We start from the raw sequence: 11,765 nt of genomic DNA on the forward strand, positions 1-11,765 counted from the left end.
AAAGCCAACCTAGAAAATATGGCTAAAGATATCTTATACAAAACACTGGATAAAGTCACTTTCAGCAAAATCAAGATGTGTAAATGTAACGTACCGTACTTTTACTACTTAAAATTTGCGTAAAAATTTAAAATTTTCTTAAATAAGAAGTGAACCTTCAAAATTCGATAAAATAAATTGTTTATCTCAAAAACCGTTGTATCAACAGATCTCAAAGTAAAGTTCACCAAAATATTTGCTTAAAATCTCATAACTAGTGACGTAACTCCAGATATTTTAAACTTTCATAAAACTTAAAACATGGCGGTCCTCGGGTTTAGCCTCCCGCTCAGTCCAAGCCAGCTCCTTGGTCCCCACCCATAGTCTCCTCAAAATCGTCATCACCTGCATCGATCAAGTCTATTGAGTCTAAATACTCAACACGTATAAACTGGGAGTAACAAGTACTACATAATAAAACCACATGCGACTTTAAAAATAGAACGTAAATACATGAACTTGAACTTGCGCTTAAACTTGAACTTACATACGTACATACATAGAAGTGCCATAAACATAAACTTTTCTTAAACGTGCTTGCATACTTGAACATACTTGACATACATAACTTCATCATTTTGCGTAGAGGCATGTTTCAAAGCAAGTGAACCATAACATAAATCGCTTGATCAGACTAAACCACAATACTGGGCTGACAGGGACGAATCCACTGCCACATACATGAGATCCCCGTTCATGCTTTAACGGGTGGATTGGTTCCCGTTAATGCTTTAACGCTTTCCAATCCTGATCTAAACCTGTTCAACTTTTAACGGGGTGGAGAGGTCCTCGGTCACGTTCACCGACTTCCAAACCCATTCATAAATTTGGTCACAAGACATTTAGCATATCTCAAAAACATGAAAATATTTTCTTTGCACGTCAAACATACTTACTTGGCGTTGAGGGATTCGTTGGATCTCGCTTGGGGCCAATGCTGCACATACTAACATGAATTCACATTCTTAATTTACATATCTTAGACGTAAGTATTCGTACTTTCACGAATCAAGTAAATAGCTTAAGACTTTCTAAAATACTCAGGACTTGACCTCATTCAATCGATGTACTAAACCATGACATGAAACCCCAAACAAACAGTAAAGTTTCCCAAAAACATGAAGTACACGGACCCCGTGCCCAGGTCCGGCTCCGGCTCCGTGCAGGTACTGTAAAAGATGTGTGCAGAAAAGGGAATGCACGGAACCTGTGCCTGGGTCCGTGTAGACTCGGCAAAATGACTCTTTGGAAGGAACAAAGGCACGGACCCCGTGCCTGGGTCCGGGTCTGGGTCCGTGTACCCTCGGTGAAAGGGAACCAACAAAAATTCAATACATGTGATGCCCAACACTCTACATGTGATTATACGGACTATGACCCGACGCCTCGAGACCCATCCTAGGATGCTACTACATTGATACGCCCCGCACACACACCCCGAGTTCATGACGTCCAACCTACGACACGATGCAGCTCAAAAACACGGGACTTGACACCAAATCGCTTCTTACTACTTCTAATGAATTCAAGAGCCTATCGACACTAACCGATACACCAATTACCAACCCAACATCATACTAAGCATACCTAAATGCAGCAACGATCACCAATTGATCCCTAACGAAGCCTGCAACAATAAAACTTCAAGAACACATCAATGACATAATTTTCCAGAAAACGTAGTTTGAGCAGTCTCACGAAATGATCATAACTCACTCAATATTTATCCAAATATTTCGAATTTAATATCAAATCGAAGGTATCGAGAAGTTCTACTATTTTTATGTTGAAAGTTTTCTCAAAATCACGACCCAGAATTCACAGAAATTCAAAATACAGTAAAAAACGAAATTTCAGATCTAAAAACGTTCAAAAATCGGTTCGACAAGTTTATGCTCAAACTTCCGCAGAACATACACATGTTTTAATACATAATCAACATCACAAAACGTAATATAATGAGATCAATGCTGAAAAGACAGATTATACATGCCTTTTTATAATTAAAAATACCGAAACGACGATACCGACACGGAGAAAGATGCGAGGTTGATCCGGGACGAACGTGGAACGATTTTTCTTATAATAAATCACTGAAATCTTGCTGGAATTTCAAAGGGAGGAAGCGGCTGCTCTCAAGGCCAAGAACCCTACGTTTTGCCCTTTTAAAAAATAAAAATCTGAATGTGTGTGTGTGTTTTACGGTTTCTAGTGTGTGTTTTAGTGGGTGTGTGCATGTGTGTTTAATAAAATTAGGAGGGGTAATTAGTGAGTTAATTAGCTGATTAAAAACACTACCAAATAAACCCACTACATAAAATACTAATACCTCACTAAAATACTAGCATCAATAGATATAAAATAAAGCACAAAGGAGATTACTTTAAAAGTTTTAAAATCTCAAAATTACTAAATAATTCAATTAGACTTTAAAAATGCTAAAAACTTATAACTCGTTTCAAAATGCCCCAACCCTAACTTAAAATAAATTACCACGTTTTAAAATTACCAAAAATCGTCCCCGTTCTCTTCTCCTCGATCCCGCATCGAATATTCGCCTGAAACGTGAAACTCGATAAAATATTTTAACGTGCATCACATAAACATAAATAATTTTAAATAATGCGATTTAAATAAATAATGCCTAGCGAAAACTCATTTTTAAATTAAAATAAATTATTTAACAAATAAATAAATGCATGGGTTTTACGTGTATTGATTTTGGCTCTACAGTAAAACTGGCAAAGAAATATAAAAGCAGATCCAGCTGTGTGAAGGAAACGAGCAAACGAAAGAGAACAAGCTATCAGTTGCTGTTCAAAAGTTTGATAACATAAAGATGGAAGCTGGTGAATCCATGCATGATTATGAACAGGAACCGACTCCTGAAAATCAGTTGGTGGAGCAAACAAATGATATTCAGTTACCAATTGATACAGCTCCAACTGAAACTGAAAACACTCAGTTGCCAACAGAAGCAGTTGCTGATATGGAAGCAGCAAACACTGAACTCATATGGAAGAAACCACATCCTCCAAAATTGGTGACAGGTAATCCATCTGACCCGGTAAGAACAAGATACCATATGCTGAATTTGTTTATTCATTCTGCTTTTTTCTCACAACTGGAACAAAAAAAAACTGACAAAGCTCTTGCTGATCCTAACTGGATAAATACTATGCAAGAGGAGCTAAATCAGTTTACCCATAACAATGTCTGGGACTTAGTTCCGAGACCAGTTTGTAAAAAAATTATTTGTACAAAATGGGTATTCAGAAATAAACTGAACGAAGATGGTTCAGTTGCACGCAACAAAGCAAGATTGGTAGCACAAGGATATAGGCAGGAATAAGGAATTGACTATGATGAAACGTATGCACCAGTTGCAAGATTGGAAGCAATCAGAATTCCTTTCTTATGCATCATTCACGAACTTTAAAGTCTACCAAATGCAAGAAAAAATACATTTTTCTTGCAATAAATTCACCGAAATCTTGCTGGAATTTCAAAGGGAGGGGGTGGCTGCTCTCAAGGCCATGAACCCTAGGTTTTGCACTTTTAAAAAATAAAAATGTGAATGTGTGTGTATGTTTTACGGTTTATAGTGTGTGTTTTATTGGGTGTGTGCATGTGTGTTTAATAAAATTAGGAGGGGTAATTATTGAGTTAATTTGCTGATTAAAAACACTAATACCAAATAAAATCACTACATAAAATACTAATACCTCACTAAAATACTAGCATCAATAGATTTAAAATAAAGCACACAAGAGATTACTTTAAAAGTTTTAAAATCTCAAAATTACTAAATAATTCAATTAGACTTTAAAAATGCTAAAAACTTATAATTCTTTTAAAAATGCCCCAATCCTAACTTAAAATAAATTACTACGTTTTAAAATTACCAAAAATCGTGTCAGGTCTCTTCTCCTCGATCCCGCGTCGAATATTCGTCTGAAACGTGAAACTCGAGAAAACATTTTAACGTGCATCACATAAACATAAATAATTTAAAATAATGCGATTTAAATAAATAATGCCTGGCAAAAACTCATTTTTAAATTAAAATAAATGATTTAACAAATAAATAAATGCATGGGTTTTATGTGTATTGATTTGGGCTCTACAGTACCTCCCCCACTTATACAAAATTTCGTCCTCGAAATAAAGCCTTACCAAACAGTTCTGGGTAACGGTTCCTCATATCTGTCTCGGTTTCCCAGGTGGCTTCCTCTACTGATTAATTCACCCACCGGACTTTGACCAACTTGGTCACCTTGTTCCGATGTTTGCGCTTCTGTCTGTCTAGGATTTGGACAGGTCTTTCCTCATGGGACAGATCTGGAGCCAACTGCAACGGCTCGTAACTCAACACGTGCGAAGGATTAGCTAGGTACTTCCTCAGCATTGAGACATTGAACACATTGTGTACCCCAGCCAGATTCGACGGAAGGGCAATACGATAAGCTAGTGTCCCAACTCTGTCAAGGATCTCAAACGGTCCAATAAACCTCATGCTCAGCTTGCCTCTTTTCCCAAATCTCATAATACCCTTCATAGGTGCTATCTTTACAAAAACATGATCACATACGGCAAACTCGAGATCTCTCCTCCTTTTATCAGCATAACTCTTTTGGCGACTTTGGGCGGTCTTCATTCTGTCTCGAATCTTGACCACCACGTTTGCAGTCTGCTGAACAATCTCTGGACCAAGTTCTGCTCTCTCACCGACCTAATCCCAGTGAATCGGCGATCTGCACTTCCTCCCATACAATGCCTCGTAGGGAGCCATACCAATGGATGCTTCGAAACTGTTGTTGTCGATAGACTCCACTAGAGGTAGCTTCGATTCCCAAGTCCCCTGGAAATCGATCATACGTGCTCGCAATAAATCCTCCAAAATCTGAATCACTCGCTCAGACTGGCCATTTGTCTGCTGGTGAAAAGCGGTACTGAATAGCAACTTCGTTCCCATGGCTGTATGTAGGCTCTTCCAAAAGGAAGATGTAAACCTCGGGTCCCTATCGGACACAATAAAAACTAGGATTCCGTGCAATCGAACTATCTCCCTAATATATAGCTCCACTATAACCCAAATAGCATTAAATCCTCTAACTAACCTTGGCAAACCAACCACGAAGTCCATTGTGATATTCTCCCACTTCCACTAGGGGATAGGGAATGGCTCAAGCATTCCTGCCGGCCTCTGATGCTCTGCCTTCAGCTGCTGACAAGTGAGGCATTCGGATACAAATTGACGGATGTCTCGCTTCATTCCTGGCCACCAATACAAAATCTGCAGATCCTTGTACATTTGGTGCCTCTTGGGTAAATGGAATACGGCGATGCATGTGCCCCTGACAAAATATCTTCTCTGATCGAGTCAACACCAGGCACCCACATCCTACCTCTTTATCTCACAATACAATCAGACAATGCGTAGAGTACACTGCCCTTGGCTTCGTCTTTCAGCCTCCATTTCTGCAACTGCTCATCTGAAGGCTGTCCTCTACGGATTCAGTCTAGCAAATCAGACTTGACTGTCAGATTAGATAGTGTGGAAGCTCTGCCCTTTGAATAAATCTCTAGTCCAAACCTCTGAATCTCAGACTGAAGAGGTCTTTGCACTGTCAATTGAGCTACAACTGCCACCTTTCTGCTCAAGGCGTCTGCCAAGACGTTAGCTTTCCCTGGATGGTAGTTAATCTCGCAATCATACTCTTTCACCAATTCTAACCACCGTCTCTGTCTCATATTCAGCTCTTTCTGCGTGAAGAAATACTTGAGACTCTTGTGATCAGTGAATATCTGGAATTTCTCGCCATACAAATAGTGTCTCCAAATCTTCAAAGCAAAGACAACGGCGGCTAACTCAAGATCATGAGTCGGATAATTCTTCTCATGCACCTTCAGCTGTCTGGAAGCATAAGCTATCACACGACCATGCTGCATCAACACGGCACCTAACCCGAGCTTAGATGCATCGGTGTATAGAAAAAAATCTCCTTGCCCTGTTGGCATGGCTAACACTGGCCCTGGGATAAGAGCTTGCTTCAAGGTATCAAAGCTCTTCTGGCACTCGCCACTACATACGAGCTTAGCATTCTTCTTAGTCAGTAAAGTGAATGGTACTGCTATCGACGAAAACCCCTGGATAAACTTACGGTAGTAACCGGCTAAACCCAGAAAGCTGCGGATTTCTGATGCATTCTTTGGCTCAACCCATTCCTTAACAGCTGCCACCTTTGCTGGATCCACCTCAATCCCACTGCTTGACACTATGTGACCCAAAAAGACTACCTTCTCCAACCAGAATTCACACTTGCTGAACTTCGCAAATAACTTGCGACTCTGCAAAACCTGCAAAACTGTCCTAAAATGCTGACTATGCTCCTCATGGCTCTTCGAGTAAATGAGAATGTCGTCAATAAATACTATGACGAACTGATCAAGGTAAGGCTGAAATACTCGATTCATCAAGTCCATAAAAATTGCTGGGGCGTTCGTCAGTTCAAATGGCATCACTAAGAACTCGTAATGGCCATATCTGGTTGTGAAGGTTGTCTCGTCACATCTGCATCTTTCACCTTCAGTTGGAGATACCCCGATCGAAGATCTATCTTTGAGAACACTGTAGCTCCCTGCAACTGATCAAATAAGTCTTCAATTCTAGGAAGTGGGTATTTATTCTTGATTGTTACCTTGTTCAACTCTCGGTAATTGATGCACAATCTCATACTCCCATCTTTCTTCTTTACGAAGAGTACTGGTGTGCCCCACGGTGAGAAACTAGGGCGGATAAATTCCTTGTCATGGAGCTCCTGAATCTGCTGTTTGAGTTCTAGAATCTAAACTGGAGCTAATCGGTATGGTGCCTTGGAGATTGGCACAGTTCCTGGCATAAGATCGATTGCAAACTCCACCTCTCTCTCTGGTGGAAGACCTGTGACCTCGTCAGGAAAGTCGTCTAGAAAGTCTCTAACTACTGGCACATCTGATAATGACGGAGTGAGTGTGTCAGGTGTTGAAATGATGCTGGCCAAGAAAGCCTGACACCCCTTGGAAATAAGTTTCCGCGCCTGCATGCAAGAGATCATGCGAGGGAAACTTCTCCATCTGGCTGGTTCAAAAAGAAATTGATCCATGCCTCACGGTCTAACCAATACTGACCTTTTCTGAAAATCTATCAGGGCTCGGTTCTTCGTCAGCCAATCCATGCCCAAAATGATATCAAATTCTGGCATCGGCAGTACTATCAAGTCTGCATACACTAGGTGGCCCTGCAGCTCGAGATCGATTACTCTGACCACGCTAGTAGCTGATATTTCTTCCCCTGATGGCACTGTTACTGAATAATTCACATCGAGTCCAATGGTCTTGATATCCAAGTGACTAGCGAACGTCTCCGAGATAAATGAATGGGTCACTCCTAAGTCTATCAAGGCATGAGTAGCTATTCTCTTAATGAAAATATTTCCTGAGAGACGTTAGCACAACACAAAACTTATATCTCCCAAAATTTTAGTATTAACCTCAAGCATAGCGGAAAATTAATATTCCAAGTCACTCAAAAATATTGCTAGCGCACTAGTAATCCCAAATAAAAATTTCAACATGCAAGGCAAAATAATATTGAGCTTAGGTAGATAAGTTTACCGATCAGTAAAGTCGTGTCTAGGTTCGCCTCCTACGCATGCATGGCGAACACTCTGCCTTGAGTCGGTTGTGTCCAATGTGGGCACTCCTTCAACATGTGGTCACTGGCTCCACATTTAAAGCATTTCCCTGATCCCCATAGACACTGCCCCGGATGTTGGCGATTGCATTTCTGACACACAAGGAAATCACCGGGCTTCTGAGGCGCCCTCTGTTGCTGAATTGGACCCTTGCCCTTTGGCGGTCCCTGATATGGCTTCTTTCCTGGGTGTCTCTGGAAAGGCTTCTTGAACGGAGGGTGCTGCTGTGGAGCTTGATAGGGCCTCTTGCCCTGTCTGTCAGCCTCAATATCTCTCTGATCCTGTTCTGCCGCCAAAGCTCTAGACACGACAACTGCATAAGTCGTAGGACCAGCAACTCGAACATCACGGCCGCAACCCATCCATGAAATGCCTCAGCTTCCCCTGGGCATCGTTAGCTATCAGGGGCACAAAGTGACATCCCCTCTCGAACTTCCTCACGAATTCCGCCACGCTGCTATCCCCCTGACGCAACGTCATGAATTCCCTGAACATTCTAGACCGTACCTCTTCAGTGAAGTACTTGGAGTAGAATACCTCATTGAAACCATTCCAAGGCAACACCTGCAAGTTGACTGCCACTGACGCACTCTCCCACCATAGCCTGGCGTCCCCTGACAAAAGGAAAGTGGCACACTTGACTCTATCTGTGTCTGTCAGTTCCATGATATCGAAGATCACTTCGATGGACTTAATCCATCCTTCTGCTATCATCGGGTCAATGGTCCCCGAAAACTCCTTTAGGCTCATCAGTCTGAACCTCTCGTATAATGCTTCTGGTCTAGGCCTCGCTTCTGTGTTTGCCACATCCTGATTCTCCGCAAACTGCGCGAAGAACTGTTTCATGCCTGCAAGCATCTGTGCCTGCGTATCTGGCGATGGAGGAGGAGGAGCGTCTCCTCCCTCCTCTCGAGCCTTTCTATTCTCATCCCTAGCTTCGCGGTCAATCAAACGTATAGGAGGCACACTATTCCAACCATTTATCCAACACGTAAGCCCCACATGCATGAACATGATATCAATAATAAGATGCACGTACTTGAACCTAAAAATATGCACATGCTGAAATCAAAACTTCATGCTTACTACATAACATAAATTTAAAACTTTAAACTTACAGACTTGAGGTGTGACTTCGTAAGCTTCTTGCGGCTGGCAGTAGGCGTAACCCTTTACAAGAACATCGCTCTGATACCAACTGTAACATACCGTACTTTAACTACTTAAAATTTGCGGAAAAATTTAAAATTTGATTAAATAAGAAGTAAACCATCAAATTCGATAAAATAAATTGTTTATCTCAACAACCATTGTATCAACAGATCTCAAAGTAAAGTTCACCAAAATATTTGCTTAAAATCTCATAATCAGTGACGTAACTCCAGATATTTTAAACATTCATAAAACTTAAAACATGACGGTCCTTGAGTTTAGCCTCCCGCTCAGTCCAAGCCAGCTCCTTGGTCCCCACCCCTAGTCTCCTTGAAATCGTCCTCACCTGCATCGATCAAGTCTAGTGAGTCTAAATACTCAACACGTATAAACTGGGAGTAACAAATACTACATAATAAAACCACATGCGAATTTAAAAATAGAACGTACATACATGAACTTGAACTTGCGCTTAAACTTGAACTTACATACGTGCATACATAGACGTGTCATAAACATAAACTTTTCTTAAACATACTTGCATACTTGAACATACTTGACATACATAACTTCATCATTTTGCGTAGAGGCATGTTTCAAAGCAAGTGACCCATAACATAAATCGTCTGATCAGACTAAACCACAGTACTGGGCTGACAAGGACGAATCCACTGCCACATACATGAGATCCCCGTTCATGCTTTAACGGATGGATTGGTCCCCGTTCATGCTTTTAACAATTTCCAATCCTGATCTAAACCCGTTCATGCTTTAATTGAGTGGAGAGGTCCTCGGCCACGTTCACCGACTTCCAAACCCATTCATAAATTTGGTCACAAGACATTTAGCATACCTCAAAAACTTGAAAATATTTTCTTTGCACGTCAAACATCCTTACTTGGCGTTGAGGGATTCGTTGGATCTCGCTTGGGGCCACTGCTGCACATACTAACATGAATTCACATTCTTAATTTGCATATCTTAGACGTAGGTATTCGTACCCTCCCGAATCAAGTAAATAGCTTAAGACCTTCTACAATACTCAGGACTTGACTTCATTCAATCGATGTACTAAACCATGACATGAAACCCCAAAGCAAACAATAAATTTTACCAAAAACATGAAGTACACGGACCCCGTGCCCAGGTCCGGCTCCGGGTCCGTGTAGGTACTGTAAAAGATGTGTGCAGAAAAGGGAAGGCACGGACCCCTTGACTCAGTCCGTGTAAGGGTCCATGTAGACTCGGCAAAATGACTTTTCGGAAGGAACAAAGGCACGGACCCCGTGCCTGGGTCCGGGTCCGGGTCCGTGTACCCTCGGTGAAAGGGAACCAACGAAAATTCAATATATGTGATGCCCAAAACTCTACACGTGATTGTACGGACTATGAACCGACGTCTCGAGACCCATCCTAGGATGCTACTACATTGATACGACCCGTACACACTCCCCGAATTCACGACGTCCAACCTACGACACGATGCAGCTCAAAAACTGGGGACTTGACACCCAATCGCTTCTTACTACTTCTAATGAATTCAAGTGCCTATCGTCACTAACCGGTAAATCAATTACCAACCCAACATCATACTAAGCATACCTAAATGCAGCAACGGTCATTGATCGAGTGCTCTTACGCCGAAGATGAACGGGGCTAAGTGATCTGCCAAAGCTGTGGGATGTAAAAATACATCGATAGGGGAGCGTTCCGCCTTAGAGGGAAGCCTCCGCGCGAGCAGAGGTGGACGAAGCAGAAGCGAGAATGTCGGCTTGAGTAACGCAAACATTGGTGAGAATCCAATGCCCCGAAAACCTAAGGGTTCCTCCGCATGGTTTATCCACGGAGGGTGAGTCAGGGCCTAAGATCAGGCCGAAAGGCGTAGTAGATGGACAATAGGTGAATATTATCGATCCCCAATGAAGCCTGCAACAATAAAACTTCAAGAACACATCAATGACATAATTTTCCAGAAAACGTAGTTTGAGCAGTCTCACGAACATGATCATAAATCACTCAATGTTTATCCAAATATTTCGAATTTTATACAAAATCAAAGGTATCGAAAAGTTCTACAATTTTTGTGTTGAAAGTTTTCTCAAAATCACGATCGAAAAAATCGCAGAAATTCAAAATACAGTGAAAAACAAAATTTCAGATCTAAAAACGTTCAAAAATCGGTTCGACAAGTTTATGCTCAAACTTCCACATAACATACACATGTTTTCATACATAATCAATATCACAAAAAAGTACTATAACGAGATCGATGTAGAAACGACAGATTATACATGCTTTTGATAATTAAAAGTACCGAAAAGACGATACCGACACGGAGAAAGATGCGAGGTTGATTTGGGACGAACGTGGAACTATTTTTCTTATAATAAATCACTGAAATCTTGCTGGAATTTCAAAGGGAGGAAGCGGCTGCTCTCAAGGCCAAGAACCCTACGTTTTGCCCTTTTAAAAAATAAAAATCTGAATGTGTGTGTGTGTTTTACGGTTTCTAGTGTGTGTTTTAGTGGGTGTGTACATTGGTGTTTAATAAAATTAGGAGGGGTAATTAGTGAGTTAATTGGCTGATTAAAAACACTACCAAATAAACCCATTACATAAAATACTAATACCTCACTAAAATACTAGCATCAATAGATATAAAATAAAGCACAAAGGAGATTACTTTAAAAGTTTTAAAATCTCAAAATTACTAAATAATTCAATTAGACTTTAAAAATGCTAAAAACTTATAATTCGTTTAAAAATGCCCCAACCCTAACTTAAAATAAATTATCACGTTTTAAAATTACCAAAAATCGTCCCCGTTCTCTTCTCCTC

Source organism: Primulina tabacum, chromosome 17 (genome assembly GCF_025594145.1).
Source record: "Primulina tabacum isolate GXHZ01 chromosome 17, ASM2559414v2, whole genome shotgun sequence".
Classification (NCBI taxonomy): domain Eukaryota; kingdom Viridiplantae; phylum Streptophyta; class Magnoliopsida; order Lamiales; family Gesneriaceae; genus Primulina; species Primulina tabacum.